The sequence below is a fragment of the Geotrypetes seraphini genome, chromosome 2 (genome assembly GCF_902459505.1).
Source record: "Geotrypetes seraphini chromosome 2, aGeoSer1.1, whole genome shotgun sequence".
NCBI classification, from domain to species: Eukaryota; Metazoa; Chordata; class Amphibia; order Gymnophiona; family Dermophiidae; genus Geotrypetes; species Geotrypetes seraphini.
In genome coordinates this window covers 36027204-36041268 of record NC_047085.1, presented here as the reverse complement: position 1 = coordinate 36041268, position 14065 = coordinate 36027204, and the positions used below count along the sequence as shown (strand labels likewise).

The following is a 14065-nucleotide window of genomic DNA, read 5'->3' as shown; positions in this document are numbered from 1 at the left end:
ATTAATGAAAAAAATTAGAAAATTGGGGTTGCTATAGCCACCGTATAAATAGCCTTACCATATGGCAAGACCCACATAAGGGCACACTAAGAACTTCATGAAGATTATAGAATGGAACAATCATATAGCTGCTGTCTAATGAATCGCAAGAAACTGTAAAAAGGATCATACCTCGAAGTTTGAGATGAGCGTTGACCAAACAATTCAGATGGGTTTATAAAACCACTGAATTTCTGCTAATAAGACATCTGCCTCACCCTCATGGGCCTGCAATTTAGACATTGCCAAAAACTCATAAAAGTCTTGGGCACCATCAGCAAGACAAGACCAGTTGTTTTGACAGCTGGTTTCAGTCTGTCGGCCCTTATCATAATTAGCGGTTCTTTCTGTTTATAACCAGTAGTGCAAGAACGACCTCATCTCCTTAAAGATTCAACTCGTCTGTCTTGGTTTCTCTAGATTATATAGGACTTCTGTTCTTAGGCAGTTATAAATTATGTTAGATATTTATTTTCTAGCCAATTAACTGTTCCGTGATGGTACAAATCAGTATTTATATACCAAACATACTACTTCTGGATACTTTTTCTGATAGAATCAAGTATATAGTTGATATTGTATCAATGCCATTTTATCAACATTTATTGGTTAAAGCCTAAAATCCTCTACTTTCTTTTTTTTCTCCATATGCCAGAGTCAAGCACATTATTATTATTATTTTTTTATTTCTGCTGATCCTACTCCACAATATGAGAAATCAAAATCTCTTTTGCCTTTCAAACCAGCAAGCTAGAAATGTGGAAACTGGGCAAACAGCAGGCAACATATTACCATAAGCTTGCTTTTTTTTTTTTATGCCACCCAGGAGCTAGCAGTAAGCTTAAAATCAAGCAGACCTTTGCCAGTTCTGAACTGTATGTGCTGAAACATCCTTGTGGTTTAGTCTGGTCTCTGTGGCTATAAATCCCATAAGAGAGCTCTACATTTTGAAAGAATAAAATTGTTAACAGGCAATCCAATTTAGTATGTACAGTCATACCAGTGGCATCTAACAGCCAAGAGGTATAGATCTCCTGGACTGAGTGATCACCATGTGCATTGACTATAGCAAATGGCTTTTAAATGAATGCTGGCTGCCTAGATCTAGGCTGCTATAAGGGGGAGACTAAGGGCTCCTTTTACAAAGGTGTGCTAGCGTTTTTAGCGTACACACCGGATTAGTGCATGCTATAGCGCGCGCTAGCCGAAAAACTACCGCCAGCTCAAGAGGAGGTGGTAGCGGCTAGCGCATGTTAAGGCCCTAACACACCTTTTGTAAAAGGAGCCCTAGCCGTTTTAGCACACAATAAATATTAACGCGTGCTAACGCATCCATTATATCCTATGCACGTTAGCGTTTAGCGCGCACTAAAATGGCTAGCGCACCTTAGTAAAAGGACTACTCAGAGTTTTTCTAACTCGTATTGCTTTTCAAGGCTAGGTACCTGTGCTCACAGTAGTAAGTAGGTTTGGATTATAGTCGGCCATGGTCAGGCCTCAAGCTGGGTGCCTGGTTGCACAGAGGGCCAGAGCTTTGGTCCCTCAACCACCAGACGATAAAGGGGATGGAACTCCTCCCGTATGAGGAAAGACTAAAACGGTTAGGGCTCTTCAGCTTGGAAAAGAGATGTCTGAGGGGAGATATGATTGAAGTCTACAAAATCCTAAGTGGAGTAGAACGAGTACAAGTGGGTCAATTTTTCACTCCGTCAAAAATTACAAAGACTAGGGGATACTTGATGCAGGGAAATACTTTGAAAACCAATTGGAGGAAATATTTTTTCACTCGGAGAATAGTTAAGCTCTGGAACGCGTTGCCAGAGGTTGTGGTAAACGCAGATAGAGTAGCTAGTTTTAATAGAGGTTTGGACAAATTCCTGGAGGAAAAGTCCATGGTCTGTTATAAAGACATGGGGGAAGCCTCTGCTTGCCCTGGATCGGTAGCATGGAATGTTGCTACTCTTTGGGATTCTAGAATCTTGTTACTCTCTGGGATTCCGGAATCTTGCTATTCTTTGAGATTCTGTATGGAATGTTGCTACTCTTTGGGTTTTGGCCAGGTACTAGTGACCTGGATTGACTACCGAGAGAACAGCCTTGATGGACCATTGGTCTGACCCAGTAAGGCTATTCTTATGTTCAATAATGGAAACCAGCTCCTTGTTGCAAAGCTTCTCACAACTAAACATACTTTGTTCTGTTCAAGCTACCCCAGTCTTGGAGTGCCTGCAGTACAGTGTTCCCCCAGTTGTTCGCGGTCGGCGGTTCGCGGTCCCGGTCATTTGCGGTATTTCCGACCACGAACCGCAAACAAGAAGAGGGCAGCGGGAGAGGCAGGAGAGAGCAGCCGGAGCACCGTGAGTGCAGAAAATCACTCGCGGTACGCTCCAACCGCCTCTTCCTGCACGAAGTCGGGCCTTATCCAATCAGGAGTTGCTTTGACACGCATCTCCTGATTGGATAAGGCCCGATTTCGTGCAGGAAGAGGCAGTTGGAGCGTATCGCGAGTGATTTCCTGCACTCGCAGTGCTCCAGCTGCTCTCCTGCTGCCCTTTCCCGCTGCCCTCTTCAGGCTCCTCCATGAAAAACCGTATTCACGGTTTTTTGAGATTCGCGGGGGTTCCTGGAACGGAACCCCCGCAAATCTCGGGGGAGCACTGTATTGTAAAACCAAACCCATCCCTTAGTAAGTGGATTGACTAAAACCATCTTAACTGGGGTTACTGGGTGTAAAAGGTGGTCTGTAGCAACCAGATGGCTACCCAAGCTCACCTGTGAACACCTTACTACTGTCTTGCTTTTTTTTCTGGTTGTTTTGCTGCAGTTTGCCTGCCTCTGCCTGCTACAATCCCTATCTTGTTCCAGTCTGTCTGTAATTATTTTTATTTCTCTTGAGCCTAGTCCACAAGCATGAAAAATCAAAAACTCTTGCCTTTCAAACCAGGAAACTACAAATGTGGAAACTGTACAGATTGTAACATCATGCTACCATATGCCTCTTTCTGCCACTCAAGAAGCATATGGTAACATAAGCATAAGAGGGTAGATAGTGGGGGGAAGAGATGAAGGTAGGAGATGAAGGAAGGGAGAAGGGGAGATGCTGGTTGGAAAGGAGAGAGGCACAGCAGATGCTGTATGGAAGTGGGAGAGAGACAAAAGAGGTTGCCGACATTGGATGGTAGACAGAGAAGAGAAAGATATGAATGGAAAGGGGGAGCAGATGCTGTATAGAAGTGGGAAAGACAGAGTTCAAACAAGCGTGGGATGAACACAAGGATTTCTAATCAGAAAATAATGGGTATATATTGAAGGAACTAAGGCCAGTACTGGGCAGGCTTGTACAGTCTGTGTCCCATATATGGACAATCAGTTGAAGACGGGCTGGGGAGGGTTTCGATGGCTTGGATGGGCTGGAGTGAGCTTTGATGAAGACTCCAGTAGATAGAACCTAAGTACACTGCTGGGCAGAGCTCTGGGGTTCTGGCCCAGAAATATCTAAGAAAAAGGACCATTTAAATTAAATGATTCATTTACGGAGCATGTATGGTTGGGCAGACTGGATGGACCATTTGGGTCTTTATCTGCCATCATTTACTATGTGACTATGTCCCCTTGTTCCAGCTCTTAGTCCCAGTTCCTACCTTGTTTCCAATCTTGCAAACTCCAAATGCAGTCCTACGCCTGGCTGTAATTTCTTCTTTCAGCCCTGGTTGCCTCAAATTCCAGTTCAAATTCCTATTACACAAAAATATAAGAAATGTCATTCTAAATCAGGCCAAAAGTCCAGTGAGTTCAGCATCCTGTTTCAGCCCATGGCCAATTCAGGTCATAAGTATCAAGCAGGATCTCGGAATAGATATATTTTTTTGTTGCTTATACCCCTTCCAAGTCTACATGGCTAATAATGGGTTATGCATGTGGAAGGCAATTATATGAGCTGGCACCTAAATTTATTTATTTATTCCATTTTCTATACCGCTCTCCCAGGGGAGCTCAGAATGGTTTACATGCATTTATTCAGGTACTCAAGCAGTTTTCCCTGTCTGTCCCGGCGGGCTCACAATCTATCTAATGTACCTGGGGCAATGGGGGGGATTAAGTGACTTGCCCAGGGTCACAAGGAGCAGCATGAGTTTGAACCCACAACCACAGGGTGCTGAGGCTGTAGCTTTAACCACTGCGCCACACTCTCCCCCTTTAGCAGATGTAAGTTAGCTCTTATGCGTGTGATTGGCACCAGTAATTGAAAGCTATACATGTAAATGCTAGGTGCCATCCTGGAACCAGTGCATATAAGTTGATTAACATGGGCCATGCATGGGCATAAAAAAAGGAAAAGGACAGCACAAAAACCTTAAGGATAAACCAGTCATAAAGAGTAGGGATGGACCACAGGCACCAACAAAAAGAAGAAGGGACAAGAGGTAAAACCAAAAATTATTTTTATTATAGATACGAAAAATAAACCAACGGAAGCCCAACATCAATCTGCATTTTGACGCAAAAGTACCTCCCTTGGGGGGGTCACAATCTCTGTAGTATTACAGGCAATGCAATGCTAACACCTTAGTAGTCACTGGAAATGACTAAAGTCAACACTCGAATAGAGCTCAGAATGCCACATATACTGATCTTCGTAACCTTTGGAAGGGACACCTGTGTACTGCGTTGAGCAGCACTGGTTTTGCATGTTGACTAATTAGTCATTTGCAGCCACTACTACTACTTCTCAGGCCTTCTGCTTGGCCATCTCATTCCCCTCCAATCCATCCAGAATTCGGCTGCACAACTCATATTCCGGGAGAGCCACTTTACTCACGTTACCCCTCTCGTAAAGTCACTTCATTGGCTTTCCATCCATTTCTGAATACAATTCAAACTCCCCTTACTGGCCTACAAATGCACTCACTCAGCTGCCCCTCACTATCTCTCTTCATTTATCTCCCTTATGATCCCTCCGCTCAGCTGGTAAGTCCCTCCTATCTGTGCCCTTCTCTTCTACTGCCAACTCCAGACTCTCTCCCTTCTGCCGTGCTGCGCCATATGCTTGGAACAAGCTGCCTGAATCCCTACGGAGGGCTCCGTCTCTGGCAGTGTTCGAGGCCCAGTTAAAAGTCCACCTCTTTGAGAGTGCTTTTGGACACCTAACTCTTCTCACTTGAGTTCTGCATTCCCCAACCCTATGTGTCATGTCTGTCTGTCCAAGTTAGTTTGTAAGCTCTTCCGAGCAGGGACCATCTCTAAATGTCAAAATGTGCAGCGCTGCGTACGCCTTTCAGTGCTATATAAGTGATAAGTAGCAATAATAGTGTTCACCGTTACATTGCCTCTAATACCACAGAGCGCAGAGATTGTGACCCCCTGAGAACAAGCACTTTGTGCTGAAATACAGATCTGTGTCAGGTCTCCACTGCTTTATTTTTATTTTTTGTATCTATAATAAAAGTACTTTTGGTTTTACCTCTTGTGTTTCTTATTTTTGTTGGTACCTGTGGTCCATCCCTACTCTTTATTGGGATTTATTAACTACCTTTATGAAGAGACTCGGCTAAGGCAGCTGTACAGCAGTATAATTCAACATAAAACTTTACAATTTTGTTAACAGCATAAAAGTAGTAAAACAACCAAATATGTATTCAATGAGGTAAAGTTAAAATCAGCAGATTGAAACTTACCCCGTCTTTTACATTACATTACATTAGTGATTTCTATTCCGCCATTACCTTGTGGTTCAAGGCGGATTACATATGAATTGTCAGGACATTTAGAGGTACATAAAGAGTAGTTTGGACATTTTCTAAGTTGCTAAGGATTGGAGAGTATTGCAGGTGATGCTTGAGATAGATCTAGCTGTGTTAGTTTGATTTTATGTATTTTTTGAATAGTAGGGTTTTTGTTTCTTTTTTGAAGGTTTTGTAGTCTGTGGTCGAGATCAGTAAATTGGAGAGTTGGTGGTCCAATTTTGCTGCTTGAGTGGCTAGGAGGTTTGTTGTACAGTTTATGTTTTTTGTTTAACGTTTTTGGTTGGAGGGTGCGTGAATGGTTGCGTGGGTTCTCCTGTGTCTGGTTGAGGTGGATTGGAATTAGTCAGTTGTTTCAGTAGGCTGGGCTGTCTCTGTTTATGGCTTTAAAAACTAGGCAGTAGAATTTGAAGAGTACTCTCACTTGTATTGGGAGCCAGTGTGAGTCATGGTATGCCTCTGTGATGTGGTCGTATTTCTTCAGTGAGTAGATAAGTCTTAGGACTGTGTTTTGTACTGTTTGTAGTTGTTTTATCATGGTTGCTGGGCAAGGAGATATAGTATGTGCAGTAGTCTATTAAGACCTAGGACTAGGGATTGTACCACAATTTGGAACTGTTTTCTGTCGAAGAATTTCAAACTTGCCTTAGGTTTCTCATGACTGGGAATGATTTTATTTTATTTTTTTTAATTGTTTTGTTGATTTGTGGCTGCATGGTACATCCTCTGTCTATCAGCACTCCCAGGAGTTTTAAAGTGGGTTGAATGGGGTATGAGATTGAGTTTATTGTTATGTTTGTTATGGTTGGGGTTTTACTATTTTTGAGAAGGATGAAGTTTGTTTTGTCAGGATTTAGTTTGTGTTCTTTCATCCATGTTGCTACTGTTTCAAGTGTTTCGTGTATTGTGTTTACCATGGAGGGTGCTGGTTGGTCGAAAGGAAGGAGAATGGTGATGTCATCTGTGTAACTGTAGGAGATTAGGCCTAGTTTATCTAGGCAGGAGCTGAGGGAAGCAATGTATAGGTTGAAGAGTGTGGGAGATAGTGGCGATCCTTGGGGTACGTCGCAGGGATTGGACCATGGTTCTGATTTTTCTCTGTTTGTTTTAACTCTGTATGTTTTGGATTGTAGAAATCCTTTGAACCATGAAAGTACCTTGCCAGTGATTCCTATTGAGTCTAGTACAGTGGTGCCTCGCATAACGGACGCCTCGCACAGCGAACGCTGCGCATAACGAACTTTTTGTCTTGCTCCCTATAACGAACTTCGTTTCACACAACGAAGTCGCCCGAGGGGCCCGGGGGGGGGGCGGAACTACTCTCGCCGCTTCCTAATGTGAGCCGGGAACAGCAGCACCCTCACCTTACCTCGGATGCCGAGTTTTCCGGCTTTCTTTTTCGGCCAGCCACACGCTTTCAGGGAGCAGCACATGCGCGCATGCTCTGTTGTTCAATCTTCTCCTCTGACGCAACTCCAGCAGCTGCGCGTGCACAGCTTTTTGAGATCGTGCCGGGAGCCAGACCCGCTGATGCACAGCAGCAGTGAATATTGTGCAGACAAACTAACCTGCTGGTACAGCCGAAGAGGGAGGAAGGAAAACTGTTGAATTTCTTGGGGGAAAGATGAGGAGTTCTGGCCAGCAGGGGAGGGAAAGCTGGACAGTACGGGGGAGGAGCAGTAGGGAAGGCAAGAGATCACTGCCCTCTCCAGCCAAAATTTTCCTTTTCAGAGGGACCCCGACATGGCAGCCATTCTCACAAACTGCCTGCGGCTGCCCCGAAGTTTTCCCTCTGCTGCAACTTCCCGTTTCTGATAGGGCAGATCGCCGCAAAGGGAAAGCTTCGGGGCAGCTACCGGCAGTTTATGAGAACAGCTGCCATGTCGGGGTCCCTCTGAAAAGGAAAATTTAGGTGTTTAATAAAGAAGTTTGGATCGCAGGGCCCCTTAGATCTATGCTCCCCCCCTCTTACGCCAGCCCTGGGACCCTTCTGACAGTTTCGGGCCCTAGGCAAGTGCAGAGCTGCACTCAAGTGGCTAAAGAGCCACATGCGGCTCGCGAGCCGCGGTTTGCCGACCACTGACCTAGGACAACTGGAGGGTCAGGTGATTTGCCTAGAGTCACATGGAGCTGCAGTGGGAACTGACCCAGTTCCCGAAGTTCTTAGCCTCCTGCAGATCGTGCGGCTGGGTGAGGGAGAAGGCTGGCAGGCTCTGCATGTGAGGTGAGGTGGAGGGAGGGAAATGTAGGGCTGCAGAACGAATTATTTTGTTTTACAGGTATTCTTATGGGACAACAGGGCTGCAGAACAAATTATTTTGTTTTACATGTATTCTTATGGGAAAACGCGTTTCACACAACGAACGTTTCACATAACAAACTTGCTCCTGGAACGGATTAAGTTCGTTGTGTGAGGCACCACTGTATTTGTAGAAGGAGGTCAAAAGCTGCAGCATTTTTTTGCCTGTGCTGAGGTGTTGTCTAGCAGTGTCCATGAGTGATCCTAGTAGGGTTTCAGTGCTGTAGTTGATTCTGAAGCCAGATTGAGTGGGGTGAAATATGTTGTGGTTTGCTAGGTATAAGGTTAGGACTCTAGCTACGAGGCCTTCCATTAGCTTGACATAGAGTGGTACTGAGGCTGTATTGGGTCTGTAGTTGGAGGGTTGATCTGTTGGCCCTTTGGGGTCTTTTAGGATCGGAGTGATGACGATTTCGCTGAGGTCTTTTGGGAAAAGGCCGTCTGTGAGTAGAGTTTGTATCCATTGTAGAAGGAGGGTGTGAAATAGATTACTGGAGGATTTCAATAGGTATGGAGGACAGTGGTTGAGGTCATAGGCTGTGTGGCTGTATTTATTATAGTTTGTTTAGGTCCGACCATTGTATAGGTGAGAAGTGAAGCCGCCTTATGCTTCTTTATCGCCGGCCACGGTAGTATTAGCTCATAGGAATTCTATGAACATTGGAAGTTTTACCGCTGTGGCCAGCGATTGAAAAAAAAAAAAAAGCCTAACATGGCTTCCTAGAAAGGGGAGTGGGGGAAGGACTACCATAAAACAGTTTCAAAAATTTACTTATTCCTAGGATAAGCTGCATAAAATCTGCTTTACTACTTGGGATCTAGTTAGGTACTTGAGACCTGGGTGGGCTAGTTGGAAACAGAATGCTGGGCTTGATGAACCTTTGATCTGTCCCAGTATGACAACTCTTATGGTCTTATGTGAGCCAAGTATAGGATAATCAAGCCATCTGACGTCCCTAGACCCTGACCCTTTCTGAAAGCCCCACTCCCCTCTCTCTCCGGCCCCCTCTTCTCCTCCCCCTCTCCCTTTACCTCCTTACTTACACTTCTATGGTTAACTACTCATAACTACCCCCTTCTGTACCCATTATTGTATACTGTCCAGAACCAAAAGGTTCATCCTCCACTTGTTACTTTTCCGCTATTGTATACCGTCTTGAACTGAACAGGTATGATGGGATATAAATAAAGCTTTATTATTATTATTATGACATCGCTGATGAATTCCCCCCCCCCGCCTCTCTCTGAAATCACTTCCAGATCACAGGGACAGGAAGTGACATCAGAGGGAAAGCCAATGCCAGTGCGAGCAGCAGGCCAGAGACGCTGCTCATGCTACCAAAGATTTAAAGAGGTATAAGGGGTGGGAAGAAAGGGAGCGAGTGTAGCGTGGGTGATATGGAAGGAGCAGGGGAGGGGGGGGCTGAGAGTGGGGCGCCTCCTACCCTCACTTAAACTAGAATTTTATAAAAGACAAGTAGGCACCAATTTGTCTTTATAAAACCGACTTCAAATAATAATAATAAGAGTTTCTATACCGCAGGACCAGGAAGTTCTATGCGGTTTACAATGGTTGAAATTGCTACAATTTAAGTAAAACTAATAAAGTAAAAGCTAGTGATTAACAGCTCTAGAGATCAGTTATTGTGGAATAAGATTGTACAGATAGCTACCTAAGTACTTCAGGAACAGATATGTTTTTAGGTATCTCTTAAATTCCCCATAAGTATTAGTAAGCATTAGTGCTGCCCGATTCAGGAAAAAAAAATTTCGATTCTATTCGATTCAACCTATTGAATTGGTTTTTCGATTCGATTCAATTTTTCTGCCCAATTGGGTGTTTTGTTTTGTTTTTTTCAAACATCCTGGTGGGTTTATTTTATAGCTTCTTCACCCCCTTTGCCTTCTCCTAATCACAATGGCGCTGTGGTGTAAACAAAATAAAGAAACAAAAAGGACTTTTCCTCTCTCTGTTAAATCCTAGCTCACGTTTGTGGTCTAACACTAGCTCTGGCAGGATACACGTTTCAAATCTGACATATTGTAATCAAAAAACAGAAAATAAAATTATTTTTTTCTACCTTTTGTTGTCTAGTCAATATTCAAATCTTTTTGATCCCAGGCTCTGGTTGTCTTCTGATAACTTGCTTGCCAGGGTCGCCTTCTTTTCTTCTTTCTCTGTGCTAACCATCAATCTTCTATCTCTATCCCTTCTTTCCCACCACCCTAGGGTCCACCATCTCTCCCTCTCTTTTCCCAACTACCTTCCTATCCAGTATCTCTATCCCCCCTCCACACCATCCCTTGTGTACAACTTCTCTCCCTTTCTGTTCCTTCCCTCCCTTAATCCCATTGTCCATCATCTCTCTCCCTCTCCTCTATTTTCAGACCCATTATTTCTTCCCCCCAAAGTCCAGCATATGCACGTATCTTTGAACCCCCCCCTTCCCTCCCTCCCTCTGTGTACTTCTACACCAGGGCCCTCCTCCCCTGAAGGTCTGTCCCCCCATGAAGGCCTGTGCCACCACCCCTGAAGGCCTGTCCCCCCCCCCTTAAAGGCCTGTCCCTCCTGAAGGCCTGCACCTCCCCTTGAAGGCCTGCCTGCCCCCCCCCCGAAGGCCTGTCCCACCCCCCATCCTGAAGGACTGCTCACACACACACACGGAAGGCCTGCATGTTCCCCCTGGCCTCCCACTGCTGTCCGGCTTCCCTCCTGTCCTCCTTGCACCGTTTACTTTATAGGAGCAGCCTGCAGAGAAGATTGCGGTACTAGCGATCTTTGCAAACTGCTTCGAGCTGTTTCCTCTGCAGCGGTCAGCCCCTCCTCTGATGTCAGAGGCAGGATCACGGAGGAGGAAACAGCTCAAAGCAGTTTGAAAAGATCGCTAAGAACATAAGAACTGCTGCTGCTGGATCAGACCAGTGGTCTATCGTGCCCAGCAGTCCGCTCACGTGGCGGCCCCCAGGTCAAAGACCAGTGCTCTAAAATGAGTCCAGCTTCACCCGTGTATGTCCCAGTTTAGCAGGAACTTGACCAGCTTAGTCTTGAAACCCTGGAGGGTGTTTTCCCCTACAACAGACTCCGTAAGAGCATTCCAGCTCTCCACCACTCTCTGTGTGAAGAAGAACTTCCTTACGTTTGTACGGAATCTATCCCCATTCAACTTTAGAGAGTGCCCTCTCGTTCTCCCCACCTTGGAGAGTGTGAACAGTCTATCTTTATCTACTAAGTCTATTCCCTTCAGTATTTTGAATGTTTCGATCATGTCTCCTCTCCGTCTCCTCTTTTCTGCAGGCTGCTCCTATAAGGTAAACAGTGCGGGGAAGCCAAACGCCGGGGGTGAACCGGACACCAGGGGGGGGGAACCGGACAGCAGCACTTCGCGACTGACCCTCCCCCCTCACTCTCTAAAGCGGGTGCGGCAGCAGCCGGCCAGCAAGAGCAGCGCTGCCACTCCTGCTTTAGGGGGCGAAGGGGGGAGGGTCAGCCGAATCGGGAAGCCAATTTTTTTTTTTTAATCAATTTGAATCGATTCACCCAAAGTGAATCAGTGAAACAGATTTGAATCGTGAATCGGGCAACACTAAAAGCATAAGTAATTGTTCCAGATCTTCACCCCATAATGCTGCCTGGTATGAGAAAAGATGTTGATGATGTTTTTCAAATTTACATCCTCTAACTGGTGGAGAAACAAAATTCATGTGTGAGTTTCTCTTATTATCTATTCTGATATTTTATTGGTTGAGAAAGAGAAAAGGTCAGTTATGTATTTAGGGGCTAAAACAAATAGTACCTTAAAGCAAAAACATCCAAACTTGAACTTCACCCGCGCCTCCATCGGCAACCAGTGCAGAAGTCGGTAGGAAAGTGTTACACAATCGAATTTCTTCAACCCAAAAATCAGCCTGACTGCCGCATTTTGCACCAGTTCTAATCGCTGCATATTCTTCTAGGAAATTGCTAAATAGGCAATATTACATTCCATTCCATTCCATTAGTGACTTCTATTCCGCCTGTACCTATTACAGTAATCAGGTTGACTTAGGGCTCCTTTTACAAAGGTGCACTATAGCGCGTGCTAATCTTGTGTGTACGCTAAAAACGCTAGTGCACCTTCATAAAAGGAGCCCTTAGTATAAGGGATTGTACCAAAATTCTAAATGATGAAACATCAAAGTATGCTCTAATGCAGGGGTGTCCAACCTGCGGCCCGAGGGCCGCATGCAGCCCAGTGAAGTATTTTGTGCAGCCCCGGTCGAGGGCGATGCAGTGTTTTCCTCTGCTGCCCCAGGGTGTTTACCATCTTGCCGGCTCCTTCCTCTGTCTTGCTGCAGCGTTTGCATGTTTGTGCGGCCCCAGAAACATTTTTTCGGCCAATGCGGCCCAGTGAAGCCAAAAGTTTGGGCACCCCTGCTCTAATGGACCGAAGCTTCCAGAGAGTAAAAAAACCCTTTCTAACCAAAGAGTCCACCTGGTCCTTCATGGTTAGGCTCTGGTCCAGTATTATACCCAGAACCTTCATAGTAGATTGAATAGGATAACTAAGGGCTCCTTTTACGAAGGTGCGCCAGGGCTTTAATGCGCAGAATATCGCAAGCTAAATTGCCATGTGCGCTAGCCACTACCGCCTCCTTTTGAGCAGGCGGTAGATTTTCGGCTAGTGCGCGCTAATCCAGTGCATGCGGTAAAATTTGTAGCGTACCTTCATAAAAGGAGCCCTAAGTTGATGCACAGTGATGTTTTAGGGTTCCTTTTATGAAGCCACGGTAGCGGTTTAACGTGCGTAATAGTGTGCACTAAACCGCCGGCCGCGTTAGCCGCAACCACCTCCTCTTGAGCAGGCGGTAGTTTTTTGGCTAGCGCGTGATTAAAAGTCGCGCGCATTAAAGCCGCTCCCGCGGCTTCATAAAAGGAGACCTTAGTATCAAGCGTGTATGACGAAGCTACAAAAATTTTGTTTTTTCTGAATTAAGCTTCCATCTAAATAGGTGGCTAAAAATGGGATAACACTAAGTACTCTCTTATAAAATTACCCTTCACATCAGGTGTGATTTTTCCCTGCTACCTTGCAGGCAAGACTCCTGTTTAAAGATTCAGGAGGAGATATTAGGCTGTGACAGAAGAGGAGTCTCCCTCAGTTATATTGATGGCACCTATCTACGTCAAGGAGAAAACTAAGGAACATTTGGTTTCTCTCTACAGTCTAAAGGCCCCACCTCAGAATACCAGCTACCTCAAGCAGCCTTACAAAAAAACACCACAGACAGATCAGTACCAGACAACCACCCGTGCACTTGGCTCAGGAGCTGTGCTGATTTGAAGCCAATGTATATATAGTTTCCTGCTCATGAAATAATTGTAATGTGCTGGTACAAAAGCACACCAGCTACACCAGAAGGCTGTGATCATGAAATACCAGTTTGATCCCCCAGAGTGTTTTGAGTCATGTTAATTCCGCTACGCTCAAGCCCTGATCATAAGCCATTTTGGAGCAAAGCCCTGGAACCATGTGCTTGTGGGTTAATAAATTATTATTAATGTAACCTGCCCCACCCTGAGACAGAGCTGAAGTTCTCCAAATTGTCTGCAGTTGGCGGCGGCCCAACAGGTCCAGGACCTGTGCAGTAATCCTCTATCTATACCCCTCTATCCCCTTTTCCAGCAGGAAATTGTCACAATTTCCTGCTGGAAAAGGGGATAGAGGGGTATAGATAGAGGATTACTGCACAGGTCCTGGACCTGTTGGGCCGCCGCATGAGCGGACTGCTGGACACGATGGACCTCAGGTCTGACCCAGCGGAGGCATTGCTTATGTTCAGCCGAGTTAATCATTAGAAATTCTCCCATAAAGATGAGCCAGGTTCACATGAAAAATTAAACTTCACCCAAAGTTTTATAATAATGGATGAAATAAAGTTTTAACAAAACTTGTGAATTAGGTGAGACCAAATGTGCAGAGGGGATTTATTGCACTCATACATTCAA

At 45.1% G+C, this 14065-nt stretch overlaps 1 protein-coding gene across 1 annotated transcript in view; it reads right to left on the bottom strand.

Annotated features, from left to right (window-relative positions):
• CYRIB (CYFIP related Rac1 interactor B) overlaps nucleotides 1-14065 on the bottom strand; it is a 418393-nt gene that overhangs the window by 282645 nt on the left and 121683 nt on the right. The window contains exon 2 of the mRNA XM_033933027.1: nucleotides 3681-3774. The gene's annotated coding sequence lies outside the window, so the exon portion shown is untranslated. The remainder of the gene's footprint in view (nucleotides 1-3680; nucleotides 3775-14065) is intronic.